Genomic DNA, 11,970 nt, shown 5'->3' with positions numbered 1-11,970 from the left:
TGAATTCTTTTGAATTTAAAACCAAAATTTTAGCACATTTTTTAAAGTAAAAAATAATAATATAAAAAATACAGAATGGAAAAAGAAAAAAATAAAACGTTTTCACTAGGAATCAAACATGTGACATACAACTTAATTTCAAGGGTACCTGCCACTACACCATCAATTTTTCTTTCTTATTGAGGGGGGTTCAAAATATATTTATCTACAGAAATACAAAAATTTTACCTTATAATTTTTTATCGAGGGGGTTCGAATGAACCCGTGGAAACCACATGAGTCCGCCCCTTTTCAAAACAACTTTTGTTTATTGACCAAACTTTTTTTAAAAGTAATTTCACCATATTTTTATTATTTTTCTGTTGAATCGAGAATTGATTTAAAATATTTCCATTCCTTAAAAATAAAATAAAGATATGTGTTCACTCTAAACACAACAATGTGGGATCATATTTGGTCTGTTATTGGTATATATTATTTATATATACGATATACATAAGATATATATTATATTTGATACAAAAGAATATTTTCATTTTTTATATATTTCATTATCGAATAGGATTATTTTTCAGTTTGATTGGACAAATATATAATTTTTTCTAAGTTCAAACTAAGGAGGCCAATAATTTCAAATACCAAATCCTTAAGAAAAGAAAATAAATTGAATCAACTACTTGATAGGCCCATGTTGTGGGGAGAATTGAAGAAAAACAAACCTCTCATAAATGAAGAGATTTGAAAAGGGTAATATATGTGCTTGTGGTTCCTACAAAATTCATGCATGAAAGATATGCCGATATATTAAAGATCCCCTAAAAATCCTTGACTAGGGACCACTACAACCTATCCTTTTAGATCTCTACTCCCCCCACACATAATCTCTCACACACACATACATCATATTATATATTTTAGAGAGAGATATGGCCGTATCATTATTAGGCCAAATAGTTCTTTGTAAAAATAGGTTTAGATTTAGTATAGGGAGCCCAAGCTCAAAATGTATTATATTTCATTTCAATTTATGTGATATTTGGAGAGTCAATTAAATTTTCAGTATAAGTTTTAAATATTTAAAGTTGTTAATTATTGTGATTTATAGTACTTTTTACCTTATTTTCAAATGATAGATGTTACTTTCTCTATTTAAATTTATATGTCACTGATAGAATTTTGATGATCAATAAAAAACTTATGTTTTTAAAATTATTAATCATTGTGATTTATAATACTTTTACGCCATATCAAATCATATATGTTACTTCTTTTGTTCCAAAAATCACTTGCGACTTTGTTGTACTAAGGATATATAATAAATGTTATAGTGAAGAGAAATCAATCTAACAGATTCAAATAAAAAGTAAGTCAAGGTTCTTTATTTATCATCAAAAATTATAAATGTTATACTGATTAGTTGCATGGGCGGTTCAAGTATATTAGTGGCCTAAAACAACATTAAACGGGGCCTTAAATTTAAATTGTTAATAACTTTTATTTAATTGATTTCTTCTAATTTTCAATTGATATATAACTATTCTTATTTTATATTATTTTTATGAGATATAGTACTCTAAATGTCAAATTTCTTCTAATAGTTCCTTCATTTTTAATGAAAAAAAAATACTTTTCCTACAAATAGTATTCAATATTTGTTAAAAAAAATAAAAAATTAAAGTCTATTATTATTTAAAAATGAGGCCCCTTAAATTTGGGGGCCTAAGGGACATGTCTTTTTTTAACACTGTCGAGTCACCCGATTTGCTAATGAATCCCTTGATTTATTTGAAAACAAGTAGAACCTGATTGATTGTACGATAAGTTCATCGATCGTTGTTCTATATTTGACTTCCCTTTCCAAGAGAAGCTTTTCGAAGGTTTCTAATGGACTATCCATGTAGTAACTGTTTTCTATGTCATTTTCTGTCTTGTTAGCATCTTTGTCTATAATCAAATCCCAATTTTCTGCATCCATACATCTGTTCTCAGTTTCACTCAATTTACGAGTTCTCCCTAAATTAGATATAGAAAGCTTAGAAGATGAGCCACAAGATTTGTGAGTTCTCTTTAACACGTTTCATGCATTTTCAATCTGTAAATCAACTTGAGTTTTTCTTTTAACTTTGAATAGTTCTAGAATGTCTTTAGATTATAATTTTTTTTCCAAAAAAGGCTCTGATTAAAAACTCAACTAATTTCTTCTAAAATTTGTGCTCTCCGACATTGTCATGATTAGAATGTCTTGAAATCTGAATTTGACGTCATCAACTCTGCCACTGATGGCATCGATGTGTATGAAGCTCTGACATGAGTTTGTTAGACCGTTGATTTTGCTGTCGGTGATGGCATCAGTCTACCGTACTCGTTTTGCATTTAAGTTGTTCCTCATGTTTTCTATTACATTATGAGGCAAAATATGTAAAAACCGAAGAGAATATTGAGAAATTTTCCTTGTATTTCTTCACTGTAAGACAACATATATATACAACAACGCAGAGAAAGAAAATAACAAACTATACAGCTGGCTAAATGTTATTTGTCTGAGTAACATCATATAATAACTAATCCTATATATTGTACAAAGAATCCTATGCATGTGTAAGGCTAGGATTTATGCCTACACTTTTCGATCCAAGGGTTGAGATGATGTCATCTGTCCTTCTAAAAGATATACATCTTCTTGTCTTTATTTCACTTGAAACTTATTCCACCGCCTCTCCATTCTTCTTGAACATCATTCCTTGTTTGTTCTTTATCAACAATGTTAGTGCTAAACTCAACATCCCCTTCAAGTTGGAGAGGACCAAAGAGAGACCCAACTTGCAAAGACAACGAGAGTGAGAAGGAGTAGACAAGGGTTAAGTAAAAATGTCGGCGAGCTGAGAAGATGAAGGGAAAAAGTTTAAGAAAAATCAAGCCGACGGAGAACTTTTGACGGATGAAGTGACAGTCAAGTTCGACATGTTTGGTCTGTTTGTGGAAAACAGGATTGCGGGCGATGTGAATGACAGGTGAGACAGAAAGATCCGAGAGAAGACGGTGAAGCCAGGTCAATTCGGTGACAAGTCGCAGAATTGAATGGTATTCTGCTTCGCTAAGGACAAAGAGACAGAGATTTGATTTTTAGACTTCCAGGAGATGGGAGAACCCCCCAATGCTGATGAAGAAACCACTTATAGAGCGACGAGTGTCAATACAAGATGCCCAATAGGCATCACAAAGGCAAGAAGAGGAAGGATTTGAAGATAAGATCATACCTTGAGCAAGGGATCGATGGAGATAGTGAACAACACGAAGGGCAGCAGTGAAATGAGGAAGACAATGAAGCTGAAAAAATTGGAAAAGATGTTGAACAATGAAACAAAGGTATGGTCGAGTATGGGTCAAATAATTCAATTTACCCACAAGTCGTGTGCAAGTAAAAGGGTCAGCAATGGGTTCACCAGAATCAGAAGATAGCTTACAAAAAGAATCCTAAGGAGAAGAAGCAGCACGAAGGTAGTCACAGTCATATTCAGATAGCAAATCAAGGGTGAACTTTCATTGACAGGGGATGATATCTTGAGGTTCCTGAAGAACCTCCAATCCAAGGAAATAATGTAAGTCTCCCAAATCCTTAACTTAAATTCCTCATTCAAGAAATGTTTCAACTGTTCAAGCTCTGGAGGATTGTTAACAGTGAGAATGATGACGTCGACACAAACGGCGACTATTAAAATAAAATTGCCCACTTGTTTAAAAAATAGACTATAGTCATTTAGGGAAGAACTAAAACCCTTGAAATTTAAAACATCTATGAGATGAGAATACCATTCTCGAGAGGCTTGTCGTAATCCATACAAAGATTTGTTAAGCTTGAGGACATGAGGTGGGTTATTATTAGGCATACAAGGAGGGAACTTTATAAACACTTCCTCCTGTAAGTTTCCATGCAAAAACGCATTGTTGAGTCAAAACCCAACCTTTCTTGCAACAACAACAAGTAGACACCTGATAGGGGTCATTTTGACTATAGGGGAGTAAGTTTCATTTAAATCTTTTCCTTCACACTGAGTATCCCCTCGGACCACTAAACGAGCTTTGAGTCTTTCCACAGTCCCATCTGAGTGATGCTTTACCTTGTAAACCCCCTTACAATGAACAACTCTCTTACCCATAGGAAGTTCAATAACTGTCCAAGTCTGATTAGCCTCTAAGGCATCAAATTCTGATGTCATGGCTTATTTCCAACCAGGATATTGAGTTTCCTGAGAAAAACTAAGTGGTCACTAATGTTAGAAATAGACTCAATAACATGTTGATTAAGAATAGAATGAGCATAGACATGCAAGGTTGATGAACAAGATGATCAAGAAAATGTGAAGAGAGACCAGTTAGGATAAAAGAATTGCAGAAGTAATCATCTAAATAACTAGATGATTTATTGTTCCTAGATGATCTCCTAGGGGCAGGAGAAATAATAGAGGATGAGGGATTGTCATGGGAAACAAAATCAGTAGTAGGGATGATAGGTTCAACAGGTGGTAAGGAAGGAGTAGAATGAGGAGGAATAGGCTGAGAATTGGGAAGAATACTACCATCAAATGGGTGTGAGGAAACAGAAGAAGAGGGAAATGGAGGATGATTGGAAGAATTAGAATAAAAGGGAAATATAGACTCATGAAAGGAGACATATCTAGAGATAAATATTTTTCTAATAGATAGCTCTAGGAGTTTATAACCCTTCTTTCCTTGCGGGTATCCAATGAAAACATGGAAAGTGGATCGAGGAGCAAACTTGGGCCTATTTTATGAAGGAGTGGATGCAAAACATAGGCAACCAAAGGTTTTGAGAAAATCATAGGAAGGAGGCTTTCCAAAAATAACTTCATATGGTGTCACACCTTAAAGAACAGAAGCAGGGAATCTATTTATAAAAGAAGTAGAAATAAGAAGGCATTCACCCCAATAACATATATGCAACTTAGACTGATGTAGAAGAGACCTAGAAGTTTTCAAAAGATGTCTATGTTTCCTCTCAACAATGCCATTTTGTTGAGGTGTTCCAATGCAAGAAGTTTGGCGAATTATCCCCTGTGAAGCAAGAAACTCAGAGCTGAAAGTACCACTCACCAAATCTAGAGCATTATCTAATTTGATAACCTTAACTTTGCTATTGAATTGCCTATCAACTAAAGAAAGAAAATTTTTGAACATAAACAAAGGATTAATCTTTGTGGAAAGAAGATAAGCCCAAGTACACCTATTACAATCATCCACAATAGTTAGAAACTACTTGTAACCATCATGAGTAGATGACTTATAACTGTAAGGTCCCCAAGTACCTACGAAACCAAGCTTATTCTTGGCTGAGAGTGCAATGAAGAGAGCTCTTTCCGATCCTGCAAAACCATGACCATCAAAGAAAGTGTTGACGAGGGTTATGCCAGGAGAGTCAAAGGGATGAAGAAAAAATGGATCATTAGAATCCACAGTTGAAGATCCAAAAACCACGACTGTAGGAGAAATTGTAAGAGCAATGGGATTTCTTCAGTTTTGGTTGTTGGGCTTTGTGGAGGCTTGTGAGCCGGCCTGACCCATTACTGAAACCCTAGGTTAACCATTTGGTTTTCCTATAAATATGATCCTTGTATTTGTAATTCTAGGGTAGCACAAGTGAAATAAAATCCTCCTGTTACAGTCGTGGAGTAGGGAAACCGAACCACGTTAAATTCTTGTGTGTCCCGTTTGTGTTCTGTTTCTCTTTTCTCTAGATTATTTGTGTGTGTTGTGTGTTTAATTCCCAACAATTGGTATCAGAGCGAGGTTTCAACAACATTGTAACACAAACTGTGAGAAATTGTCACCTAGGGTTCTTGTGTGAAGAACTGTGTGCAGGGAGGAGTAGCCGCCGTTACCGTGTGGGTAACCTCAAGCAGCAGCCGGCTAGGAGAACCGCGCAGGGTGCGAACAGCCGTCGTCCGTGTGCTGTCCGTCGCGCCGTTCCAGTGGCCGCCGCGTCGAGGAGCCTCAGATCCAGCCGCGAGCGTCCAGATCGTGAGCATCGTCCAAATCGCCGCCCGCTGTCTGTAGACGCCGTTAAGGGAATTGCCGAAGTCCTTTGAGATGGCAGAAGATGGGAAGTTCCGAATTGAGAAGTTCGATGGTACAGATTTCAGTTGGTGGAAGATGCAGATTGAAGATTTGCTGGTTCAGAAAGATTTGGACGTAGTGTTGGGTGACAAGCAAGGAAAATTGTCTGATGCAGAGTGGGCAGTTTTGGATCGGAAAGCTATGTCAGTTATCCGACTCTCGTTGACCAAGAATGTTGCGTTCAACATTCTTAAGGAGAAGACAGCGAAAGGCATCTTGGAAGCCTTGTCTAACATGTACGAGAAGCCATCTGCAGCAAACAAAATTTTTCTGATTAGAGAGTTGGTGAACACAAAGATGAAGGAAGGCAGTTCAGTTACCGAGCACATCAACTCATTGAATTCGATCTTAGCCAGACTTTTGTCAGTTGGCATTAAGTTCGATGATGAAGTTCAAGCTTTACTACTGTTATCATCATTGCCTGACAGTTGGTCCGGAACGGTTACAGCAGTTGCCAGTTCAGTGGGACCTAATGGATTCACCTTTGAGAAGATTCGTGATCTCGTTCTTGGCGAGGATGTCAGAAGAAGGAGTTCTGGAGAATCATCAGGTGATATGCTAAACGTCGTCAGAGGCAGAGGAAATAACAGAGGTAGTGGGAGCAGGAACCGAAGAAGGAGTCAGTCAAAGGCTCGGGATGGCTCAGGTGTAACATGTTGGAACTGCAAGGAGGTGGGGCATTTCAGGAATCAATGCCAGAAAGACAAACAAGTCAACATTGCAGAAGACAGCGTCAACGAGGATTTGTTTATCTGTTGCGCGGAGAGCAATGTGGATTCCTGGGTCATGGATTCTGGTGCTTCTTTTCACGCTACCCACAGCAGTGAAGCATTGCAGAATCTGGTTATTGGAGACTTTGGAAAGGTAAGGCTTGCAGACGATAGAGCTCTTGATGTTACGGGCATGGGTGACATGGTGCTGAAGACGCCAGTCGGTTTCTGGACCTTGAAGGATGTCAGAGTTGTTCCAAGCTTGACGAAAAGTTTGATTTCTGTTAGGCAGTTGGATGAACAGGGACATCATGTGAAGTTCGGAAATGGGCAGTGGAAGGTCGTGAGGGGCAATCTTGTCATGGCTCGTGGAACAAAAAGAGGATCGTTGTATATTGTCGGATTACCGTCTGAGGGAGTGACCGTCCCAGTTCAGAAGAAAAACAAAGTCCGGTTCACAGAATCTCGTGGGCAGAAGAAGGTTGTCTTTGCAAGAAAGAAACCCAGAGCCACAGGTCAGATTCAGGATGAACGAGCAAGGAAAGGTTCAGGAAGACCAGTCAGAGGCGTTCGTGGCAGTGGGAGCACCGGCCGTGCTTCAGCCAAGGCTCCTAGAAGACAGTGGGTCAAGAGAACCAGTATTCCAGCTGTTGATACGTCTCCAGAAAATTTCTTGCTGAGTATGGAGAGTGTTTGTTCTCAGGGAGTTCTAGGATCCGGCAGTTCGTGTCTCAAGTGGGAGCCGGTAGGGACCGAGGACGAGTCAAGGGCAGTTTCAGCCGTGACTGATGTGTTGAAGCTTCGGGGAGCTTCAACGGGCCTTTCAGTTGACTGATGAGAAGGCCGCTGTAGCAGGAGAGAGTTGAAAAAGATTACTAGACATACAAGTGTTCTAAGTGGATGACAGTTGAAATTCTTCAAGCCTCCAAGTGGGAGATTGTTGGGCTTTGTGGAGGCTTGTGAGCCGGCCCGACCCATTACTGAAACCCTAGGTTAACCATTTGGCTTTCCTATAAATATGATCCTTGTATTTGTAATTCTAGGGTAGCACAAGTGAAATAAAATCCTCCTGTTACAGTCGTGGAGTAGGGAAACCGAACCACGTTAAATTCTTGTGTGTCCCGTTTGTGTTCTGTTTCTCTTTTCTCTAGATTATTTGTGTGTGTTGTGTGTTTAATTCCCAACATTGGTCATTTTGAATCAAACAAGAAGGAAGAAACAAAAGGAATGAAGAGGAATAGAATTAAGAATTACCTTATGGCTCTAATACCATGTAAAAACTGAAGAGAATATTGAGAAATTTTCCTTGTATTTCTTCACTGTAAGACAACGTATATGTACAACAAAATAGAGAAGAAAAGAACAAACTATACAGCTGTCTAAATGTTATTTGTCTAAGTAAAAACAAAGAATAACTAATCCTATATTCTGTACAAAGAATCCTATGTAGGTGTAGGGCTAAGATTTATGCCAACACTTTCCGATCCAAGGGATGAGATGATGCCATCTATCCTTCTAGAAGATACATCTTCTGGTCTTCATTTCACTTAAGATTGATTCCACTGCCTCTCCATTCTTCTTGAACATGATCCCTTGTTTTTGTTCTTTATCAACAATGTTAGTGCTAAACTCAACAAAATATAAATATTATCCTTAATTAAATGGTTGGATTGAAATGAGGTATCATCAGTAGGGTCATTTGTGGATTTTATCCTCATCTTTTTTTTTTGAAGTTAGGGTTTAAGTTATTAATTTATTTTTAATTTTTTAGAATCTTTATGGAAACTTAACTAATTTTATGGCGCACGTAAATATTGCAATGTCCATACCCATTGCTAATGGGTGGTGTCTATTTCTTTTTCTAACTATGACAATTTTTTGTTCTCGTTTCAAGAAGGTCTCTCTGACCGATCATGGCATCACAATTACATATTAGCCACGGTCATTATTTCTTTCCATTCCAGAGCAGGAAGCTTATAGGATCGATACATTGTTTGTACAGATAAGTTTGAGAATATTCAATGTTTTGCCTGTTTAATAAGCTAACACCACTCAAGATTTAAAGATTAGAGGAAGTATGTGGGGATACACATGAAAAGAGAAAAATCATTACTCTTTGTGGAAAGAAGATAAGTCCAAGTACATCTATTACAATCATCTACAATAATTAGAAAGTACTTGTAACCATCATGAGTAGATGACTTGTAAGGTCCCCAAGTAACTACGAAACCAAGCTTATTCTTGGCTGAGAGTGCAATGAGGAGAGCTCTTTCCGATCCTGCAAAACCATGACCATCAAAGAAAGTGTTGACGAGGGTCATGCCAAAAGAGTGGAAGGGATGAAGAAAAATGGATCAGTAGAATCCATAGTTGAAGATCCAAAAACCACGACTGTAGGAGAAATCGTAGGAGCAATGGGAGTTTCTTCAGTTTTGGGCATTTTGAATCAAACAAGAAGGAAGAAAAGAAAGGGATGAAGAGGAATAGAATTAAGAATTATCTTATGGCGCTGATACCATTTAAAAACTGAAGAGAATATTGAGAAATTTTCCTTGTATTTCTTCATTGTAAGACAACGTATATACACAGCAATGCAGAGAAAGAAAAGAACAAATTATACAGTTGGCTAAATGTTATTTGTCTAAGTAAAAACAAAGAATAACTAATCCTATATTCTGTACAAAGAATCCTATGTAGGTGTAGGTCTAGGATTTCTACCAACACTTTCCGATCCAAGGGATGAGATGATTCCATTTGTCCTTCTAGAAGATACATCTTCTCGTTTTCATTTCACTTAAGACTGATTGCACTGTCTCTCCATTCTTCTTGAACATCATCCCTTGTTTTTGTTCTTTATCAAGAATGTTAGTGCTAAACTCAACAAAATATGAATATTATCTTTAATTAAATGGTTGGATTGAAAAGAGGTATTATCAGTAGGGTCATTTTTGGATTTTATCTTCATTTGTTTCTTTTTTTTTTTGAAGTTAGGGTTTAAGTTATTAATTTATCTTTACTTTTTTGGAATCTTTGTGGATACTTAACTAATTTTATGGTGCAGGTAAATATTTCAATGTCTATACCCATTGCTAATGGGCGATGTCTATTTCTTTTTCTAACTTTGACAATTTTTTGTTCTTGTTTCAAGAAGGTCTCTCTGACCGATCATGGCATCACAATTACATATTATCCTCGGTCATTATTTCTCTCCATTCCAGAGTTGGAAGCGGATAGGGTCGATACATTGTTTATACTGATAAGTTTGACAATGTTCAAGGTTTTTGTGTGTTTAATAAGCTAGCACTACTCAAGATTTAAAGATTAGAGGAAGTATGTGAGGATATACATGAAAAGAGAAAAATTTAATAGGAATTCGTTCGCCTGCACTATATATTCAGAATCAAATGATAAACTTTTCTAACAACTTATTGCCTTATGATTTCAAAGTCTGTATGTTGCATACTTGATTGTGTTCTGAAAAGTATAATAATTTGCATTTTTTACGTTTAAAATTTCACTATTTCCATTTGTATCATTGACCATACGTCTAAAAGATAATATTCTCATTCTATAATCAGCCTAGCCTAGATTTAGTGGGAATTTTTCCATCTCATACTGTTTTAGTGGAGGGCAGCTCAAGCATGTGGTCTTGCTAGTTTAGAACCAATAAAGGCAAACAATTGTGGAAAGTTAATGTAGAAATATTAGTGCAGCCCCGTTGTTCTTTTTGGTCCTGTTATGATTGTAGATGATATTGCTTTTTTTTTCTAACTAAAATATTTTACAGATTGTTATGATCCTCAAAGATCGACCTTCTTGGTTCTAAAAAATTGAAGTTTACACAATGTGTTCTGCAGTAAATGGTGGTAGTACAATTGACACATGAGGTGAGTAACTTCTCTTCAATTGGATTAGCTTCAACATTGATGAGATCAATTAAATCATTTCTTTCAGATTTTTTGGACGCTCATATACACAACAATTCTAGACAATGGTAGCATATTGTGATATCTAATCCTTAACATTAGAGTGAGCTTGTGTTAGTGACTTGACCAATTTTATAAATTGTTCTCAGCCCTTCCAACTTTGAATTGTAATATATTTGGGTCATGTTTAATTAAATGTTGCATTTTAATTTCCACATACACCTTTAAGGATCTTGCTACTTCACTATGATATATACTTTCCTCCATTGTTTGTCATTCTTAATACTGACTTCTATTATTTAATTTGTGTTATTTCATATAGGTTACTGCTATTTTCTTTTTATAGATAACTAGATACCACATTTTTTTTTGTTGCAAACTAATGTGGCTAGTGAACCATTTTCCTTCGACACAACATCATCTGGTGATAATTATTGCAGAGGCAATCATTAGTGTCTAAAAATCGTAGTAGATAATTAGTTTTGATAATGTAATTGTATTATTGGATCAGATCATAATGATTAGAGTGAATGATGTGTTCCGAAATTATTTGTAAATTTATGGTTGTCTAACAATTATTGATTTAGTTAACTTTATGAGCATTGTTCCACTGATGACAAAAATATAGGAAGATAAGTTAAGAAATTGGGGTTTCTACCCCCGCTATTTTCTAATTAATATATTAGAGGTTGTGACTGTTGGAATTTGACTTATAGTTCTCTAAGAATGAATATGTGTGTGTGGGGGGTAATAAGTAATTGTGACAGACCTAACGATAGAAATTGATGAAATCTTTGTTGCAATAAATTGTGGGGTCTGTAACCCTCGCAATATGTTAAATAAATCCCACTATTTAGGATTTTCTTTATAGTTAAAGAGCCTAATGAATGATGGTTAATAAAAATAAAATGGTATGCTACAAATGAAAAAAACAAATGGTTTATATCAATCAGTCATACAATAAGAGCTTCTGAACCCATTTAATTATCACATAATTTGACCAGAAACTAATATCTTGAAATAACAATTTTTTTTTCCAGATATCACATATATATTTCAATAGATAATGATTGACACTAAGGGTTTAATAGTAGTAGTTAATGGCAATGGCTAATGATGATGGTTGACGATATAAAAGGTGGTAATTGATGGTTGGTGGTGATGACTCCAAATAATGGGTAGGATTGTAACAACTACTTATA

General features: G+C 36.1%; 1 long non-coding RNA gene across 1 annotated transcript; it reads left to right on the top strand.

Moving 5' to 3' along the window:
* The first annotated feature begins 2,411 nt into the window (after positions 1–2,411).
* On the top strand, positions 2,412–11,051 carry LOC107029175. Its single transcript, XR_001457946.2, has 2 exons — positions 2,412–3,599; positions 10,630–11,051. It is a non-coding gene; the product is annotated as an uncharacterized LOC107029175 (long non-coding RNA).
* Positions 11,052–11,970: the final 919 nt, after the last annotated feature.

Source organism: Solanum pennellii, chromosome 9 (assembly GCF_001406875.1).
Source record: "Solanum pennellii chromosome 9, SPENNV200".
NCBI classification, from domain to species: Eukaryota; Viridiplantae; Streptophyta; class Magnoliopsida; order Solanales; family Solanaceae; genus Solanum; species Solanum pennellii.
This window is presented reverse-complemented; position numbering and strand designations above follow the sequence as displayed.